The sequence below is a fragment of the Brassica napus genome, chromosome C4 (genome assembly GCF_020379485.1).
Source record: "Brassica napus cultivar Da-Ae chromosome C4, Da-Ae, whole genome shotgun sequence".
Taxonomy (NCBI): Eukaryota; Viridiplantae; Streptophyta; class Magnoliopsida; order Brassicales; family Brassicaceae; genus Brassica; species Brassica napus.
Genome location: NC_063447.1, coordinates 34,702,616 through 34,724,157, shown reverse-complemented (window position 1 = coordinate 34,724,157; position 21,542 = coordinate 34,702,616).

Below are 21,542 nucleotides of genomic sequence, written 5' to 3'. Positions count from 1 at the left end.
GTTGTTGTTGTTATCATATACGCATATATAATACATACCGTGAATATTTTTGTTAGGGTGTTTTCTTTTCTTTGTCGAAATAGTGTTTTTGTTTTCCTATGAACAAAATATTGAAAGTATCTTGTATTACTTCAAAACTAATTTTAAGTTAACTTACTAGTTCGAGATCCAAGATCAAGAAGTGCTTGGATCCCGTAAATTAGTTTTCACACTAGTGAGAATCGGATCCATTTTGATTTTACACCATTTGTATCGATATTAAGTTTGGAAAACAATAAATTAATTCTGCGTTTTTTACCCAAATAAAAATATTAATTCTGCGTATTAACATCAATAATAACCATGAAAATGAGTGAAATCCAATGTGAGGAGGTAATTAGTTTAGTCATGCCTCCTTTTCCTTAGTTATTCTTTCCAGACACAAAAATGTGATTAGAGATTTGTTTTTAAAATGAAACAGTTCTAACATGTCATTAAGGGTGTCAAAATGATCTATAGCTCATGATCTGGCTCATCTCAGCTCGTTTTTTCATGATCATGATCTCTATATTTTAAGCTCATTTAATAAATGAGTTTAATGATCGAACTTAAATTAGATCACGAGTTATATGAACGATCTTTAATGCTCATGAGCTGACATATATAATTTTTTACTTACAATAATATATAATATATTTTATATATTATATTTGGATAATTTCTATTTTTTATGTAAAAAAGAGATAATTTCTATATTTATCATATTTATCTTCTAAAATTAAAATGTCAAACCAAATCTTCTTAAAAGATAATCTCTATATTAATCATATTTATCTTCTAAAATTAAAATGTAAAACATATATATAAGACATTGAAGATGAATTGGCTGAAGACTCTCACGAAGAATAGGGAATTAGATCATTAGTTTTGCTTTAATTTAATTTATATTAGGTGTTGTTTTTTTTTATTTTTGTCATGTGTTAGTTTTTATTTAGTATTTAATATTTATATTTTGGAGTTTTTAATATTTAAATTTTGAACAATATTATAGAAGTTATTCTATCACTATTTTTTTTTATAATTATTATTTTTATTTAGATCACGAGTTACCTCATTTAACTCATGATCTAGATGATCTGAGTTCGAATTTACATATTAAAGCTCATATAATAAATGAGCTGAGCTGAACTAGTTCATGAAAGAGCCGAGCTCACTATGAGCTGAGTTGAGTTGAGCGAGCTAGCTCATTTTGACACCCCTGCATGTCATGAAATTGGTTTTGGTTTCTAAGAAATGACTATCAGATAAGTATGGTGCATGACTGCTAATTTATGTACAACTTTTTTTCTTATGAACCCAACTAACAACTTTCAAAACAATATGTTAAGGTATAGTAGCTATATATTATTCATTTCCCTGCTTAATCTTCTTTTCCAACTTTCGTTGTCTAATATTTTTTTTTCTGTGGTTTAATACAACATGGAATATAAAATTAACTAATATTGAAAATGGTAGAGAAAAGACATAATAATGATTCAGTTAGCGTAATTTATAAGGCTATGCTCGTGTATTTCAAATGAAAATATGTCAATTGGTGTAAAATTTATAATTCTAATTATTCGATGATTTGTGAAAGTGTAAAGAGACTTCCAATACAATGATTTGTCCTCCTTTTGTAGGAAAATGCTATATTTATAGTGTAAAGTAACTAATCGATGCTGATATTCACTGGTTAAGCTTTCTTTTCTCCACTGATCCCTTTTTAAAAGATTTCAGCCACTTATTTTTTCTTTACCGTGGGTCGGCCTTCTGTTAGATGTAAGATCCCGATCAATGTCAAATGCATGTATATAACTTTTCCCAAAGAACAAAAAAATGTTCAATGCTTTATTGGTTTTTCCTTCCATTTTATGTAATTTAATATTAATATAAAAACGTGCAAGAAACTATTAAAATACTAAATGCTTATGTCTAGAAGTGGTTAAAACGCTACATGGAAAGATTAAAGTATGGTACGATCGGTAATAGCGTAACATAGTTGCTATAATCACAAAGTGTGAGACTTTAAGTAACTAAGGTTCTACCTTTTTGGAGGAACTGCTTCCTTTATTTTGCCATCTCCGAAGATTAAGAGAGCCAAACCATCCTTGATCACATATCATTGGACTATCCTCTGCTTCAGGGAGGAAAGCTAGATGGTAGAAGTCAGTGATCAATAACATCGTGTTGTCAAACTTATCATCAGTAACCATTGCTTTAGGCATTGAACAAGCATTATTTTCATTGGTACTCTCTATCCCACCAACTTCTATGAATTGATCTTAGAGTGAAATATTTTCTTTCCATCACCCACACCAATCAATAAAATAAAAAGATAGTATGAGCAAAATCATATTGGTGTTATGAACCATATTGTGGATGGCTTATAACCAAGAGATTATGATTTGTAATCTTTCCATTTATCTATGACGGTGTAATCTCCTATATAAGGAACCTATATGTTATGAATAAAGATAGACTTTTCCATTACTTTTATAACATGTTATCAGCACGAAACTCTAAATCCCTAAGTTAATACCCAAATCGAAAAACCCTAAAACCCTAACCCTAGCCGGCGATCCGACGAACCCTAAACCCCGATCGCGTCTCTTGTTCCTGCATCTGTTCCACCTCGCGTCCCCGATCAGCTTCAGCCCAAAGCGTTCATGATCCTAGCTCAGACGTTCGCGACCCGAGAGAAGCTCCAGCACGCGACCTCTTCCTCGTTCGCGACAACATCAGACAGCTCGCATCCGACGATCAAGGCGTTCCCGATCAAGCAACAAAAGGACGTCCGCGACCCGATAGAAGTGACTCAATCCATTTCCGCTCGTGTCCCGTTCGTGTCCAGCTCGCGGCTCAACTCCTTTGGTGGTCCGATTCAATAATCATCTAAGGTTAAAAGGTAATTCAAAACCTAAGAACCCATAATCGAACATGGATTGATTGATAAAGAGTGAAACCCTAAAACCCTAATCTTTATGAATCAAAACCATAGGGTAATAGATCAAAAATCCTAATTGAGTAAATCGAAGCTCTAAAAGTTCGATACCCCAAACCCTAAATCATGTTCCTACATGATTAAAACCCCAAATTGGTTTTTACAAGTTAAAATCCGATAAACCCTAACCCTATATCTATAAACCCTAAATAATATAAGTATCAGAATTAATTATACTATAATTATCAAATCACATATTAAAACCCTAATCAAATATTTTGAAATCAAAACTGTTTTCGGTTTTGATCATTGAGGCTTTAAATCTGATTGAATCTGATGCTATGTTGCTAGAATTGTTTGACCGTTAAATTGATAGATTTATTTTCTCATCCTGCTTGGTTAATTGTTCATCTGATTTAAAATTGTTTAAACCGACCAGCCTGTTACAACATTGATTGAATCTGATAGGTTGCTAGCTTGCTTTGCTTATATAATCTGATAGGTTGATAGATTGATTGAGGTTTACTTGTTTAAAATACGAATGATCTGATTGCATGATTCTTGAGGTTTAATATCATCTGCTAGGATTGATAGTTTTGTAATCTGATCTGTTTTAAATAGAAACCCTAAATAATCCGTATGATAGGTTATATTGATCTGATTTGGATGTCTTTGAGAATTGAGAATCTGTATGCTAGGTTGATAGATTCATGATAAAATCTAATGTCTTGAGGTTTAAGATTGTATGCTAAGTTCGATTAAATTGATTGATCTGATTATATGTTTTTGAGGTTTGATAAATTCGGATACTAGATAAATTATTTACACATGGTTTATGCTAAATACCAATCAGCTTTGAAACTGATTCATTGAAATTCATGTTTGAAATCTATATTCTAGTATTGCTAAAATCAGCCTTGAAACTAATTCATTGAAATTCATGCTTGAAATCTATATTCTAGTATTGCTAAAATCAGTCTTGAAACTGATTGAGTGATTAATAAATCTTTTTACTAGTCTTGCTAAAATCCATTGATTGTTAAACCCTAATTGCATGATTAATTGAATCCATTTTTGCTAGTCTTGATAAACCATAATATTATGAGCACATAGAAATAGTATTGCTGAGACTTGTTAGAAATTGACTGATTGATTAAATGCCTTTAAGATTGATAGTCCTATTGTCCTCACAAGATTGAAATCCGAATTGATTGTTTTTAAGAATAAGGCCGCATGAAAATTATACCTAAATATTGAGTGATATATGATTTGAGATGTCGAAAATCAACTTGGATTTTGGTGCCCTAAATCTCTCTGGAGATAATTATTTACGGTGGGCATTGGATACAAAGATTATCCTAAAGTCAAAAAGACTTGGTGAATGTATCATAGAAGGCAATATTGCCAATGAGAAAGATTGATACAGGGCAATATTAATTATTAGCCACCATCTTATTTAGAGTCTCAAAGATCAGTATCTGACTATAGAAAATCCTCTAGACCTTTGGACAGAGTTAAAAATCGAGATATGATCACCAAAGAACGGTGTTATTACCAAAGGTCCTATTTGATTGGAGGAATCCCAGAATCCAGGACTATAAGTCCGTGGATGAGCCTATTGCTAGCTGGGCAAAATAATGGATTACTTATGAGAAACAGTGAATTGAGACCTCCTGGATTAACCCCATTACCTGATACCAATAAGGTCGCAGAAGAAAAAAAAAATGTAACCATAATGATAGACCACACGGTCATGGCCGTGGAGGGTGGAAAGGACGTGGCCATGGCCACTATAACACATTTGGCCGTGGGAATCACTATGGCGGAGGCCGTGGGTATCAACCCAATTTGAGCCATGGTCAAGGCAGTGGCCGTGGTATATCCTTTAAACCACAAAGCTCGACCAAATCAGTGTGCCATAGATGTGGAATGGGAAACCATTGGGCTAAGATATGAAGGACTCCCAAACATTTTTGTGACCTCTATCAAAGAGAGTCTGAAAGGAAAGAATCCTGAAACCCACTTGGTCTATAAAGATAGTGAAAATAATTTCGAACATGATCAAAATGATCTTATGGAATATAAGACTTATGATTGCCTAAAAGAATCAAGTTAATAATCTGATTTTGACATCAAACTTGTGTGATTGCTTTGCTTGTATGCTTTCTCTGATTTTTATCTACTTGAATTTATTTCTATTACATTGTCTGCTTAGATTAAATGAATGAATGATTTTTCTATATGAGTACACTGAAAAACGCCAATATAAGTACTAAAGCAGGTATCGCCAGTCTGAAAGAAGACTATGGCTAGGCTAATATATTATTGCCTAAGGGTATGCATTTAGAAATCAGTGATGCCTTATATTCACCCAGCTCTAAGAGCAAGAGCAGCCTATTGAGTTTTAAAGATATAAGAATGAATGGTTTCCATATTGAAACAATGGGCGAAGGAAACAAAGAGTTCCTTCAGATATATGTATAAAATCGCCCAAGGCCATAATAAGTCCTAAAGACTATATCTTCATTCTCTACTGACCTAGACTATGCATATATCAGTATGATAGAGGCTAAAAGCCTGCGAAAATATACACTTTATGACACGACCGGATTGGCCATCCTGGTCCAAACATGATGCGAAAATTGATATTCAAAAGGCACACATTAAAATATAAGAAGAGTTATCCCAAAGAATCTCACGTGTGTAGCATGTACACAAGGGAAACTCATTAGGCCATCACCAGTAAAACGGCTACGAGCCCCTTTTTCATAAATAAAGACTATATGTCTAGATAATACTGGTGAATACATGTCCCAAGCGTTTAAATGATTATGGTATGTCCATGGGGGTAAGTGTGGACAATTCTGTGATACATGTCCATACCAAGAACGGCTTGGCCGAAATCTTTTAAAACGCAAATAGCTGATTGATAGACCATAACTTATGAGGTCAAAACTCTCATTCACAGCTTGGGCCACACGAAATTTACATGCACCTAAGTTAATACGCATCAGGCCATTTAGTGAGCATAGATATCCCCTATCACAATTATTAACGGGTCAAGAGCCAGACATACCCCATCATAAGACATTTGGATGTGCTGTCTATGTACTAATTGCTCCACCACAGAGAACTAAGATGGGACCTCAAAAGGAGGATGGGGATATATGTTGGATATGATTCTCCCACAATAATAAAGTACTTTGAGCCAACTATGGGTGATTATATTTGAGGCCAGGTACACGGATTATTTTAAGACCAGGAGGAGAAAAATAATAAAGCTGGTAAAAGAATGGTAAAAGAAATAGAATGGAATCAACCATCAATGTCTTGACAAGATCCTCGGACTAAAGAATGTGAAATAGACGTCCAAAGATTATACATTTACAAAGCTAGCTAATCAAATGCCAGACACATTTGCTGACCCGAAAAAGAATGACTAAGTCATATATAAACCAGCTTGTAAAGCACCAACGAATTTGATGTCCAAGAAGAGACACAGTCAAGTTGCTACAGAGTCTAGACAACGTATAAAACGTGGTAGACAAAATAGGTTCCAAAAGATAAGAATCCTCGAAAACAAAAGAAAGGTGCAGAGAATGATAATCAAAATCCAAATCCGAGGTTACTAAGGAAACCATCCTAGACATGGAGATAAGGCCGGCCGGCTCTAAGGTACAGGTACCAAACAATGTAGCTTGGGACGCCAAGCTGCAAAGTATTAAAGGTCCTGATAATAATGAATCTCAATCGATTATATCATGTCTGGAACATAATGGAACCAATAAGGAATGTCGACATAAGATGATTTATTTGCATACAAGGTATCACTTGAATTTATGAATATAAGCGAGGATCATGAACCCACGTCAATATAAGAGTGCGCACTCGTAGAACAGATTGGATTGAATGTAAACGTGGGGTTAAATAGTTTAAGGATGAAAAGCGTATTTGGCCATATGATTAAGACGCCTTATGATGTTAAAACCAGTGGATATAAATGGGTCTTGTGAGGAATAGAAATCGTGAGATATAAAGCTGATGTTGCATAAGGATTCTCACAAAGACCAGTAATAGATTATGAGGAGACATACTCTCATGTGGTGGATGCAACTACTTTTAGATTTCTCATAAGTCTGGCTATATAAGAGAGAAAATTAGACTTGCATCAAGTTGATGTAGTGACTGCATATTTATATGGTCCACTGGATAATGAAAGTACTAGAGGGTATTGAGCTGAAAGTACATCAAGTTCTCGAGAACAATATTGATAATCATCAAAGTATATGATCTGAATATCCTAGGAACCTCTGGATACAATTTTCCAAACAGTTGAATATCTCAAGAAAGAGTTTGAGATGAAAGATCTTGGAAAACAAAGTTTTGTTTGGGATTACAGCTTGAGTACATTAACAATAAAATCCTTGTGCATCAAATAGTATATACAGAAAAGGGTACTCAAGAGATTTAATATGGACCAGTCTCACCCATTATCTAGTACATGGGCGTGAGATCACTTGTTTTGGACACTGATCCATTCAGTCCAAAGGTTGACGATAAAGAAGTCCATTTAGTCCTGAGATGGACGATGCATAAGTCTTGTTTTAGACACTGATCTGATTGGTCCATAAGAAAGACGATGAAGAAGCCTTTGATTATGGTTTATTTTATACTAACCAGCCCAAAGAGGGGTTATTTGGTTTTGTTGATTTGTTTTCAGACATGTTATGTTTTACACATGGTGGTACACGCATATCACAGCAACATCATCCAAGATTTCGTGTGTGTGTATTTGAGGTCGATGACTCAATATGTTCGAACAAATTGTGGCATGGCCGATGGTAAAGAAGAACCAACTATCATGTTCGAGGACGAAGCATATTCTGCCTAAGATTTTCATCACCCACGGATTGCAGAAAATTGGAGAGGTCCAAGGGACCTTCAGTAATATCCAAATCAGGGGGAGTAATGTGTGTTGTACTCTTTTTGTTTTACCATGTCCCAATTGGGTTTTCCTGGTAAAGTTTTAATGAGGTAACATTAAAGCACATTACAAGCTCTAAATGGTTATGGCATCCAAGGGGGAGTATTATGAACCAGATTGTGGATGGCTCATAACCAAGAGATTATGATTTGTAATGTTTTCATTTATCTATGACGGTGTAATCTCTTATATAAGGAATCTGTATGTTATGAATAAAGATAGACTTTTCCTTTACTTTTATAACAATTGGTTAGTTTTTTTTGTTTGGTAATCAAGTTAGTTTAGATGTTATATGCATAACTATATTAATTACTCATACCGTAATTTGGTAAAACATATATAGAAACAACTGAAAAGACTAGAAAGTATGTAAATCAATATTTCAAAATATAAATATGAATCTAAAACAATCATATATGTTTAAGAATATTTGTATATTTCAAAATGACAATTTTATTGTAAGTCAAAAGAATCACACGGGAGCTCAAATATTGTCATATCCTAGAATCAGAATTTGGCTCTGATATAACATATGTTTGCAAGTTATTACAACATCTATTTTAAAGAGAAATTGCTTGAAATACTACAAACTAGATTAAGATCCGCGCCTTGCGCGAGATGAACATTATTTGTATAAATTATTTTATGTATTATATGTTTTTACATACTATGAAATAATAAATATATCTTGAATAATTAAAATTTAGTAACTATTTTATATATGATTAAATTAGTGTGAACATATAAATCAATTTTATTAATCCAAGCAGTATTTTTTTATTTGATAAGATATATAATTAAATTTAAATGATATTAACATACATCGTATATTTTTAATATTAAATGATGCTTTCTACTCATATGGTTTTTTGATCATTTGTATCTTTTATAGAAAAACTTTAAATTATTGAAAACAAATTTTTCATTCTGAGATAAATAGTTTTAATAATTTATATTTTTAAAAAATTAAGTTGTCACTGTTCGTTCAAAGCTTTTATCAAAAAGAATTGTTCAAAGTAAATTTCAAAATTAAAATATTTATGTATTTTATATGGTATATAGTTAATTTAAAACTATATATCTCTTTTAATCTTAATAATTAATTAAATTAAAATTTTTACTTATTTGATTTTGTAATCATTTGTATTTTGTCATAACAAAAATTTTATGATCACAAAATTTGAATGTGAGATTTTAAACCATTTTAGTAATTTATAGTTATTTTTAAAAATTAAAAATATAACATATACAGAAAAATCTAGTTATTTATAACTAATTTTTTTAGAAGATACACTAATTTTTATCAAATCTTTATCATTCAACATCATTAATTGCTATATATACTTTAGCCACATTAGGCAATTCCGTAACTTTTATTTAAGTAAATAATAACAAACATTAATAATGAATTTATGGTTAGTTTAATAAAAAAACTTATTATATAATTAAATGGACCAACCTATTTCTCTAATGATTTTAAGAATCATCTTAGTGATGGCACGTGGCTACAAAAATAAGTTGTAATGTTCCTCAATTAATATATAAGGGATTAGATATAAATTTTTAAAAATACCTTAAATTAAACATTCTCTAACATTGGAATTTAGAATTTAATAATTGTTGTTTAGGATTTAGTATTTAAGGGATGAAGTTGGGTTTATAAACTTCTATTAATAATTCTATAACATTTATAAGTGATTAGAAGGGTTAGTTTAGTTTTTTTTTCATCATAAATTTAGGTTATTTATGAAAATAGTCTTCCTTTAAAGGTAAGTTTGAAAAGTGATATCGTAGTATAATTAGAATTCTATAAGTTTTAAATTAAAACATTTTTGACCAAAAAGTTTATAAATTAAAACATTACTACTTTTTGTGATGTTTTTTTGCAAGTCTGGATCAGCTCATGGTTTTAAGGGCCCTTAGAGCATCTCGAAGAGCAACCTTAAAACCTCAAATATAAAGTTTTATGTAAACCTCAAAACCTTAAATTATAAGTTTTTTTACAGTGAAACCTCAAATATAAAGTTTTACTGTACAAAACATTATATTTTATTGTTTTTGTCCTTGTACTAGTTTGTTTTTTAAATAGTGTTGATAACTTTCTTGTTTATCATTTTAATCCATACAATTTTATATATTTTCTATATTTTATATATGTTCTTATAAATTTAACCTTTACATATAAATTTAAATAAATATATACTCACTTATCAATTTGAAATACACTAATTAATCATGTATGAGAGCATTATTGAAAGTAACAATGAGCAACTATGTATTTTTAGAAAAATGATTTCGTTTGTAAGTCTTTTATTTATAGGTAATTTCTATTAGAATGTAATAGTTTATTAATAAATTTTGTTTATAATATTTTATTGTATGTTTTTAGTTGTTATAAAAGTTTTATGTTTTTATTTGATTTTTTCAAAAGTAAAGACTATAATGTGAAAATCTAAAACTTTTAAAGTTTGTTTCAAGGTATACCATTGAAGAATAACACTCTCAAATAGGTTGCTTTTGGAAATGCTCTTAGTCAAAAATATGTTTTTAGGCCTTTTAATTTAAAACTCGCATTATTTTTGTAAACTATTTTGGTGCAAATACTCAAATATTTTTCTACCGAATTGTCTTTTTGAAAGTTGTTCCTTTCTGTTCATAGGTGCCATGCAATTTATAGTGCTAAATCTGCTTAGGTTGTGGCGGGGGGGGGGGGGGGGGGGGGGGGGGGGGGGGGGGGGGGGGGTGGGGAGACAGAGGAGTTCGCGCACAGTTTTGCCATCCTATTGCAAAATCCCCCAGTAGATGGTGAAACGGTGCTCATGAACGGGCTGGTTCCCAGACTTGCTGATCAAAACGAAACTGGAACTAAAGATCTAATACACGTCGGGTTTTAAAAAGATCTGTCTGGAAACTAAATTTTCTCCAATGGTCAATGCTCCGTTTGCTATTTTCTAGATGAACATTTGTGTACTTTGTGGGCCGTTTGCACTTCACAGATAGCAGGGCCAGGTATCTGTCTAATTTGTCTCACTCTCTAGTGTTCTTACTTCTTTTGCATCAGAGCATTGTTTAACCATATTAGATATTACTATGAATACGTTATAAATTAAAAATGTTAAATAAAGTAACTAGAACCACATACAATATGATAAATAAACAGAAGAAATGGGAAAATTTGGATAAATACCTTTATATATGATTTTTTCAAAACTACACTTTTTATTTTGAAAACTACACTTTTGTATATGTAAATAGACTAAATTATACAATCTAAATACTATAATTATTGTAATATTTTTGTCACCATATTATTTTTATTACTTAATCTTCCAAATTCAACAAAAATATATTTTATTTATTTTCTTTCTAAAATAGCACTCTTAATATATGTCTAAAATATATTTACATTTCTTTTGATAAAAAAAAAAGAAATCAACATATATCTCAATCTTCTCCATCCTCCTGTTTCTTTCTCTAGTTCTCAAATTTGAATTCTAGGTTATAACAAATAGAATTAATTAGGCCAAAATACTAAAACAATGTACAAATTAAGGAGGATATATAAAACCGCATAGCGATAAGAGATTCAAAGCCACCTACGGTCAGTCCCAATAAACACAAACGCGGCCATCTAGGCCCACAGGAAATTCAAACACAAATAAAGGCCACACTCGGCCGAGAATAGATAATAACGGTCAGACACGGCCAGAACATAAGATAAGGGGAAACCCGTTCCCATCAGACACCACTTACACCTTCAAGGATCGAGAACGCAGTTTCCAGACATGGAGGCTCCAAACGTGCTTATTGGTCGATCCACCTCTTCATCCTCGCCCGCAACATCAATCACAACCTCCTCCGTATCAGGCGAGACCGGGACTGGATCCCAGAATCCTCGGATTCTTGCCTCGATCGGCGGGATCAGGTTCTCAGCATGAGCATAGTTGTTCATACCACCATTCATGGTGGACATCTCGTCATCAAAGTCAAAGTCATCCGTTTGGGCCTTCCACAACGACTCGACGGAACCTCGACACTCACGAAAATCGCCCAACATCGAGTGCGCCTCTTTGAGACGGCCATACTCGACCGCAAATTGAGAAGCACGGTTCGCCATCACAGCAGCAACCTCTCTCCTGCCTCGTCTCTCCGCTCCGCGAATAGCCCTGGAGTGGTCGTGAGCAGCCTTCAGCTCTCGTTCCACGGCCTCGCTCTGCACACGGGCGAGGGTCTTCTCCGCCTTCTCCGCTTTGAAATGGTAAACCATCGCCTCACGAGTCCTTGCCTCAAGGGCCGAGCTGATCATGTTCACTCCCTAAAAAAAACCATAATTAAGAGTCTCGGAAATAAAATAGTCCAGATTCAAGATAGTCAAAAAACAAAGGAAACTAACCCCATTGATTAAGCGTGATCCTTCCGAAATGACTTTTGATCTCTCCGGTATGTCTACTGGTGGAGGTAAGTCAAAATTCGGAGGCAGCCCGGAAAGGAACGCATCGAAATCGCCGTTTGGAAAGGGGACCTCGCTTGTGCCGCTCCCATCATCATAAGGAAGGTTCGAATCCCATCCGGGCAGTACGGAATCATTCACGGGAATGTCAAAATCTTCAAGATCAATGCCTTTGTCCTTCGACTGCTTGGCTGTTCCCCTTTTCGTGGGAACGTCGCGAGGAACAAAATCATCCGAATCCGAGCTGGGTTCTTCGGCCACTTGGACACCGGGGCCAGCACGATGACACCTCAACGTCCTTCGAACCCTTTGCAGCGTGAAGAAGGTCCAGTAAAATGGACTGTTCCGCATAAGGTCCCGCATGGTAACCGTGTCACTAGGAAACGGGTGCAAGGGGTTTATGAAAGGGTGATCGTTGAACTTGCTTCGAAACACAAAAATACATCCTTCCTCGACGGATGCAGCGTTTATACGAACGAAGAAGAAACACTTCATCCACGTATGACCGTGAGGGGTGGTCTTCTTGATCACCGACATGTTGGTACGGGGAGTTAGGCAGAACATAGAACCCGAAACATTCTACAGACGTAGAAAAGCCTGAAAGTGATCAACGATAGGGGTTAGGCCATGCTCGTAACTAAGGATCACCAAACCGATGAGGTGCTCCAAGCCAGCGAGGCTCAGCTGACCTATCGATATTTTGAAACGCTCGAGAACGCGGACTATGATCTCCGGAATAGGGAACCACAAGCGACAACGCAGCAGGAATGCCTTGTAACATGTGAAGTAGCCATCCGGAGGATTCTCTGCAGTCTCACCATCGCGAGGGACTCGAAACTCCACTTCTTCGGAAATCCGAGCGAACTTCCGAACAATCTTCAGAAACGAATGTGTACTCCTACTCGGCAAGTCATGGCTAATCGTTTGATGGGACCTGTTGGGATAAGGTGCCTCGAGAGGGGGAGTGATCAAGCCACATCGTGCAACCCAATATGCCTCGCCTTCCGCAGGATCAACCGAGTGAGGCTCAAACTTGGCCTTCGGGACGAGAAGCTCCTCGTCCTAAACATCCTTGGATGTGGAGCTGCGAGGGGTGAGCTTTCGCGAAACTTTCTTCTTGGAAGACATCTCTTTGAAAATTTTAAAGCTTCTTTTAAAAAAAAAAAATGAGGAAAGAAGAGAGGGAATTCTTCTTTCTTTCTCTCAAAGGAACTTTTGTGAAAATGAGGAAGTGTGGGGTTTGAGAAAAAAAATCACCCCATCTACTTATAGACACAAAAATTCACTATTCACCTTTGGACTTTCGGACATTAATCCCATCCAACTCGCCTAAACTTGCCATATGCGCCTAACCGCATGCTAGAACCTTACGATACACAGTTCTAATGAGCTGGGGGGCTAACTGTTGGGGTCAAAAACGGTCATGACGGAATTAACACCTGAAAGCCCACGGAAACTATATTTAAAAAAGAAATGAAAGAACTAACTTTCGTAAAAAAATTACCGAAAAGAATTTTTACGAAAGATATGTATGTAATATCAAAGCAATATTCAACCAATCATTCGGAAACATGCTCGAAAGGAAAACTTAAGTCGACCAACGAACGTCGAACAATTCGAGCAAACGAACCATCGACCCACACGACACACGTCGAACGGTCCGAGCATCGAACCACTCGACGATCGTCGAGTGGTCCGACCATCGAACCAGTCGACGATCGTCGAGTGGTCGACCCAAGCAGGCCACTCGACGATCGTCGAGTGGTCCGACCATCGAACCACTCGACGATCGTCGAGTGGTCTGTCCCGAAACGCCGATCCAACCCGAAACAGTCGGGACGACACCAATTCATGCACTCTCGTCTAAACCTCGATACGACCTCTTACGAACTACGGCTATACTGTCCCTTACTCCATCCTAAGTGGAGTTGTCGTCGAGACATTACGATAAAAACTGCGATAACTTATTCGAAAATCGTAATAAACGCAATAAGTCCAAAAACGGCCCAAAGAGGCCTAAAACGGGACTAAGAGCCCGCTTACGATTTTATTCAGTAAAAGCCCATCAGTACTACGGCGGTTTATATTTTATCCGCGAGAAACTGGCGGTTTATATTTTATCCGCGAGAAAGGATAAAAGTTAAGTTTCCGAAGATAATTACGAAAATCGAGGAAAATAGAATATTTCCGAAAGATGCTAAAGTCAGCCAAAGGGCATAACAGGAAAGCTAAAACCGACCTTGGAGGGAGTATATAAGGAGTGTGGTTTAGCATATATCCGGGACCTCTGGGAAATTATGGTTTTTCTAACTTTCCTAATTTGAACGGAAATCGACGGTGTGAATTTCGGCTCTCACACCTCACCTGAAGTAACTTCCTGACATATTTAACTCTTTCTCAACCAGTTTGGTCGTGCATAAACATGTGAGAAACACAGAAAAATCAGAGAGAGAGAGAAGAGAGAAAAGTGACAGAAAAATTCACGAAAAATTCAGAAAAAAATTTAGAGAAGAGGAGTGAGCATGGAAAACCCTTTCTCACCATCCTGTGACTTTAATCAGTGTGTTCTGGTGTGGTTAAGAGCTGAAGGTTTGGCGTCCAAGAGTTTAGAATCACCCGAGTTCTTTAGCCTTGGATTTTATCGGTAAGAACATATGAGTCTGATGAGATCAGTTTTGCTTGAGCTTCAGTTCTTGTTAGGTAACCAAAACGATTTGGTATGTTTCTGATCTTGAACCTATCATGGATATCTTGTCCTGATCAGGTTAGACGTGTGTTCAGCTTGAAGTTTATATCAACCAAGTTCATCTTAAAGCTTGAGGAAATCGGTAAGCCATAGCTAATAGTTCAGAGAAGTGTTGTTTGGAACAAGTGGACTGATTTGTTAAGCTTCCTCTCCAGATTAGTTTTTAAGCCCTTATGCGGATTGATCTTGGTTCAGTTATGTCGCTTAGATATTTTTTTTAAAGGCCTAGCTCAACAGAATTATCCTTGAACTGAACCGAACTGCTTTTAACTAAGCTGAGTAGAGTTTCTGTTGGAATCGACCTGGCTGATATTGTATCCACACGTTCTGAATCAGGAGTGAAATGGAGTGTTATTAGTTGCGCTCGAGTCTAGTCTTCCCTAGCCAATCTCATGGAATCAAAGGTGAGTCTAGATAGATGATTAAAGAGTTATGAATTAGTGTTTCATGATTGAAAATGTAGATGATTGATAGTCTTTGTCTCTTGATCAATATTGAATTGGTGAGGTGTTTACTTAGTGTAAACACTTAATAAATATTTATGAATGTTCGTAGAGGTTTATTTTGAACCTTAGTACTTGTTCTCAAGTACTAATATATATGTATATTATTAAAAATGTGAGTATAAATCATGTGAAGTCTTATTGTATACTCACTCTCCCGAAAGTTCCCGCATTACCGTGAATTGTTCCTGCGACACGGAACAAGGTCACGAAGACACTATGATGGGGTCGCACCCTGGAGGCCGTGTAACTGCATGCAGCGTTAGATGTTCAAACTTGGAATATCTAATGGAGATGATGGTTATATTTATTTCCCCTCGAGGTTCGGTTAGCCTTGGTGGTTTTCCGGGTTTGGTCTATATATAAATATTATAAGTATGAGTGAATGGTGGGTGTCGTGGAGATGATGTTTAAGATAAGGTTCACATCGATGAAATGATAGGCCTTATATATGCATTCTTATTAGTTATGGAATATATTTCCACTACATACAAATGGAGTTGATTGCTCGAGATATTACAAATATACGTTGGGGTGTGGGACTAGGCTCACTGAGTAAACTAGTTACTCATGACTCATTTGTGATGCATGTAACCAGTAGACGGGAGACCTTACTCTAGGACGAAAAGGAACATCATTAGACAGCGGTAGTTTTATTATCCTTGCAAAGGCGTTTTGATATTTCTTATGTATAAGATTTGTTGACCCAAAACCTCAAGGTTAATTTATAACAAATTTTGTAAGATGCTTTTAAATGATATATAAAGAATGTTTTTAAAGTACGGGTTCCATATGATATTAGTCCTTGTCTGGACGAACTAACTATCGGATAGTTCTTTTTCGGGTTGAAAAGCCTAGAGAGATATTCGATAGGAGCGTTGGTGTTCTTTGGTTGTTGGTCTAAGGTGATCGGAAGTATTCTGAGAACCTCGGATCGACCATCGAGAAACATCGACCGTGTCATTTCCTGTCATCTACGATCGGGGGTGTCACACTAGCTGTCTAGGTGTTGTTCGGAGTTTGACCACGGCGAATATTATCAAATCAGTGAAGCAACATTGACCTGCGTAAGACAGCGTAATCTCCGCGTTGACCGCCTAATTCCCGCGTTGACCGCATAAAGTTTTTTTTTTTTGCCGTCCGCATAAAATTGAAACGCAGTTGATTATTTTTTACTCATTATTGACAGGCTTTGTGTAAATATTCATTATCAAATAATTATAATTAGCTATTAAGTCCAAAACCATAGTTCAAGCCCAAAACAAAACACATACATACTGCATTTGGAGATTTTTTTCGTATCAAACAAACCCTATTCTAAATGTTCCGCAAATCAAAAGGAGACTGTTTAAAATTATCTATAAGAAGTTCTATAATTATGTCTAAGAACTTGTGTCATCGTGTTTAAAATTAGGTGAAGATATATATATATATATATTTATATTGTATTTAAAACTAGGCTCCGCGTATTCTCCGAGTACTCCCTGATTTTTTGGTAACTCGTTAGGCGCGGACTTATTGTCCAGACTAGCGCCTAGCCAATTCTAAACAGGGTGTATATGTAGATTTCTTATTTCTGTAAATATAACATTTATAATGGTCATATATCCGGAGGTATCCAACGATACTAGACCCAATCGACTATATCTATTATCTAAGATGATAGGTTTAAAATCTTAAATTAGCACGTTTTTAAACCCATCATATTACTTGACCATGCTTGCATGGTTATATATTGGTCATATATTTGCATACACTCAAGTGATCTAGTGTGCTGTATAGTGAAAACTACAGCCCCACGTATTACTAGAATCTTGATCTTGTCAATAATGAACGTCGAATGCCTGTAACTCGATAGAATATCTATATTTATTTCTGGGAAGACTTACCAACTCCACGAAAACCAAATCCCACAGTCATGACTGAATATTCCATCGTAAATCATAATGTTGAAAAATGTAATAAAGTGTCGTATTAGTGTTGGTTTTTTTGCCACAAAGTCAAGCCATGCGTGTAGGTTGCGCAAAGGCTGGTTTTGATTTTAAACTTATTTCCTTAGACTTTCCATTATATTTTCTAGGGCTATGCATTTTATCCGGAACTGATATCCGAACCCAAACTCAATTTACGGATATCCAAACATAACTGAACATATTTAATTTTAGATTTTGAATCTAATTCTCTCATGCATAAAGATATTTTGCCTTAGAGATTTGTGGTTCTCTTCTTCTTTCGCTAATGTTGTGTCTTTGGATTACAACTGCAAGAAAGATGGACTTGGTTATTGTTGAAAAGACAAATTATTTTGTATTTATGATTATTTGGTTTTCAGGTTTGTTCTGTTTCTTGAATGTAATGGTGTTGTATAAGTGGAAAATGTTTTAGATTGTTGCTGCACATGGCCTAAAGTCAGATAATACACTATATAGATGGTAGTAATCGGGGACAATATGAATTTGTGCTACTTACTTAAATATGCATGCCAAATTGTTTCATGCATTATTATCAAACAAAATCTGTGTCCAAATTCTTAAAACCACAACCAAAGTGTATTCAAAGTTTTGTTTTCAAACCTATTAATCTTTTTTCACACTGAAATTTATTGAACAATGGATATATACAAAGGTGAATCACATGTTTGAAATACACATCCGGCAGCACAAAGAGATGACTCCAGTGACATTGCTGATGAAACCACGTTTTCCAGAAACCAAAGCCCTAACAACACCTACACATAAACAATCGGAAGTTGGAACCTAAACTAAGGCGATAGACGCAAGTCGACAAAGAGAGGAGATCATACTGATCTTCAAAGCATAAAAGCACCTTAAGAGTCTTTGAGCTCTGCATGTTGCTTGTCAACTATTAATATAATCCTCTAACCTATTAAAATTTTGAAAATCAATTAATTATTGATAAATTTGTAGGTACAAGAGCTTCGAACCATGCAAATTTTGAAATAAGAAATTCAAAGTACGTCTAAATATCCAAACCTGACTTAAAATAACCGAACCCGAAATTTAATATCCGAATCCGACCTGATTTGTAAAATGACCCGAACATTATACTGGACTTGTAAACCAAAATACTCAAAATATTAAAATACCTGATTTCCTGAACGGGCACTACAAGAAAACAGCGGCATACTGAGGGAAAAAATCGTCGGTATGTCGTCGGAATAACGCTATTCCGACGACATACCGACGAAAAAAGTCCTCGGAAATTCATCTTTCCTCGGAAATCCCTCGGAAATTTCCGACGGAATTCCGAGGAAATTCATTTCCTCGGAATATTCCGAGGATTTTTTTCGTCGGAAATTCCTCGGAATATTCCGAGGAATATGTCGTCGGAATATTCCGAGGGATACACTTCCTCGGAATATTTCCAAAATTCAAAAAAAAAATTATAAATTTATTTTTTTAAATTGAAATTCAAAAATATAAAATTAAAATTGAAATAGAAAACATATTTAAAATACAAAAAATAATAAAATAGTTTTTATAAATAAAAAAATGTTTTATAAATACAAAATTAGTTTTAATAAATATAAATATTTTTATAAATATGAAATCATCTTTTTATAAATACAAAATAGTTTTTATAAATACAAAGAATAATAAAATAGTGTTTATAAATAAAAAAAATGTTTTATAAATACAAAATTAGTTTTAATGAATATAAATATTTTTACAGATATGAAATCATCTTTTTATAAATACAAAATAGTATTTATAAATACAAAAAATAATAAAATAGTGTTTATAAATCAAAAAATGTTTTATAAATACAAAATTAATTTTAAAATATGAAATCATCTTTTATAAATCCAAAAAACGAATTTATATACAAAGAACGTTTTGTATATTTAAAAATAGTTTTTAAAAATACAAAAATAAAAAAATAGTGTTTATAAATCAAAAAAATGTTTTATAAATACAAAATTAGTTTTAATAAATATAAATATTTTTATAAATATGAAATCATCTTTTATAAATCCAAAAATCGAATTTATACACAAAAACGTTTTGTAAAATCGAATTTATATAAACGTTTTGTAAATACAAAAATAATAAACAATTTATAAAAAAAGTTCTAAATCAATTCAACACAACCAAATCACAATTCTAAACCTATTACACAACAAATCACAATCCTACCCAATCACCCTAACAAAAATCTATCAAAAAACTTTTAAAATCATCAAATCTACTTAAAAACCTAACAAATAGGACCTAAGAGAGTGGGATAAGGTCTTTACATGATTTGTAAAGGAATGGAAAGGATTCGCCGGAGAGATCGTCGCGAGAGAAGGTGGAGAACGCCGGAAGGAGAGAGAGATCGCCGGAGAGGAAGAAGAGAGAAATGGGGAAGAAGAGAGAAATGAGGAAGAAGATGCGGTTCGAGTTTATAAAACCTTGGGTCTGACGGATATTTTCCGTCGGAATTCCCTCAGTATTTTCAATTTCAATTTTCGCAAAATATTTGGCGGCTTGTTTGCCTGGTTAAATGAAAATATTCCGAGGAAATTCCGACGGCTACTTAAATATCCGTCGGAATTTCCTCGGAATATTTTCATTAATTCGAGGAAAAAGAATATCCTGTGCATGTATTTCTATTAATTTATATTGTTCCTCGGAATTTCCTCGGAATATTCCGAGGAAATACCGAGGAACTAGTGTTTGGGGTTTCAAAACATCAATTTTTTTTTGCCGTATTTCATTTCTTATACAATTGTAATGCATACCATTGAAGATTCTTTGTATAGATGAGCATAAACCATGAAATAACAAATTTCAAAACGAATTGTAAGTATTCCCTTTACCGTTCATTAAAGTGTATAAGTGTTTCTCTTATGTTGTCGGGATTTCGTTCATACAATCGGAAAAGTGTTTATTATAGGGTAATGAACAAATTTTGACTTCATAATGAACGTAAGACACTTAATAAGGGTTATATAGGTGTTATTCAAACCGCAAAACGTTGTTTTCGGTTTAAAAACCCTATTTCCTCGGAATTTCCTCGGAATATTCCGAGGGAATTCCGAGGAAACCCTTTTCTTCCTCAGAATTCCGTCGAAATATTCCGAGGAACTAGTGTTTGGGGTTTCAAAACGTCAATTTTTTTTTAAACGGATCGATCGATGTATTTATGTCCAAAAACTCATCGATCGATCACTAAGATGGACCAAAGCGTAACAATGTGATCGATCGATGAGATTATCCCATCGATCGATCAAGGATATCAAGTGTTCCTCAGAATTTCCTCGGAATATTCCGAGGAAATTCTGAGGAACTAGTGTTTGGGGTTTCAAAATCTCGAATGTTTTTTTATAAACGGATCGATCGATGTATTTATGTCCAAAAACGCATCGATCGATCACTAAGATGGACCAAAGCGTAACAATGTGATCGATCGATGAGATTATCCCATCGATCGATCAAGGATATCAAGTGTTCCTCGGAATTTCCTCGGAATATTCCGAGGAAATTCTGAGGAACTAGTGTTTGGGGTTTCAAAATCTCGAATGTTTTTTTATAAACGGATCGATCGATGTATTTATGTCCAAAAACGCATCGATCGATCACTATGATGGACCAAAGCGTAACAATGTGATCGATCGATGGGTATATGTCCAAAAACGCATCGATCGATCACTAGTTCGTCGGAATTTCCTCGGAATATTCCGACGGATTGATGTTTCCTCGGAATTCCGTCGGTATATTCCGAGGAAATTCCTCGGGAAATTCCGAGGATTTCATTTTCCGTCGGAATGTCCGTCAGAATACCGATGTTTTCTTGTAGTGGGGTACCGAACGTGTGAGCCTTTGTTCTCAGCTTAGCATCATTTTTTTTTTTTGACATCAAACTCCATGTATTATTAATTCAAGTCGAAAAGGTTT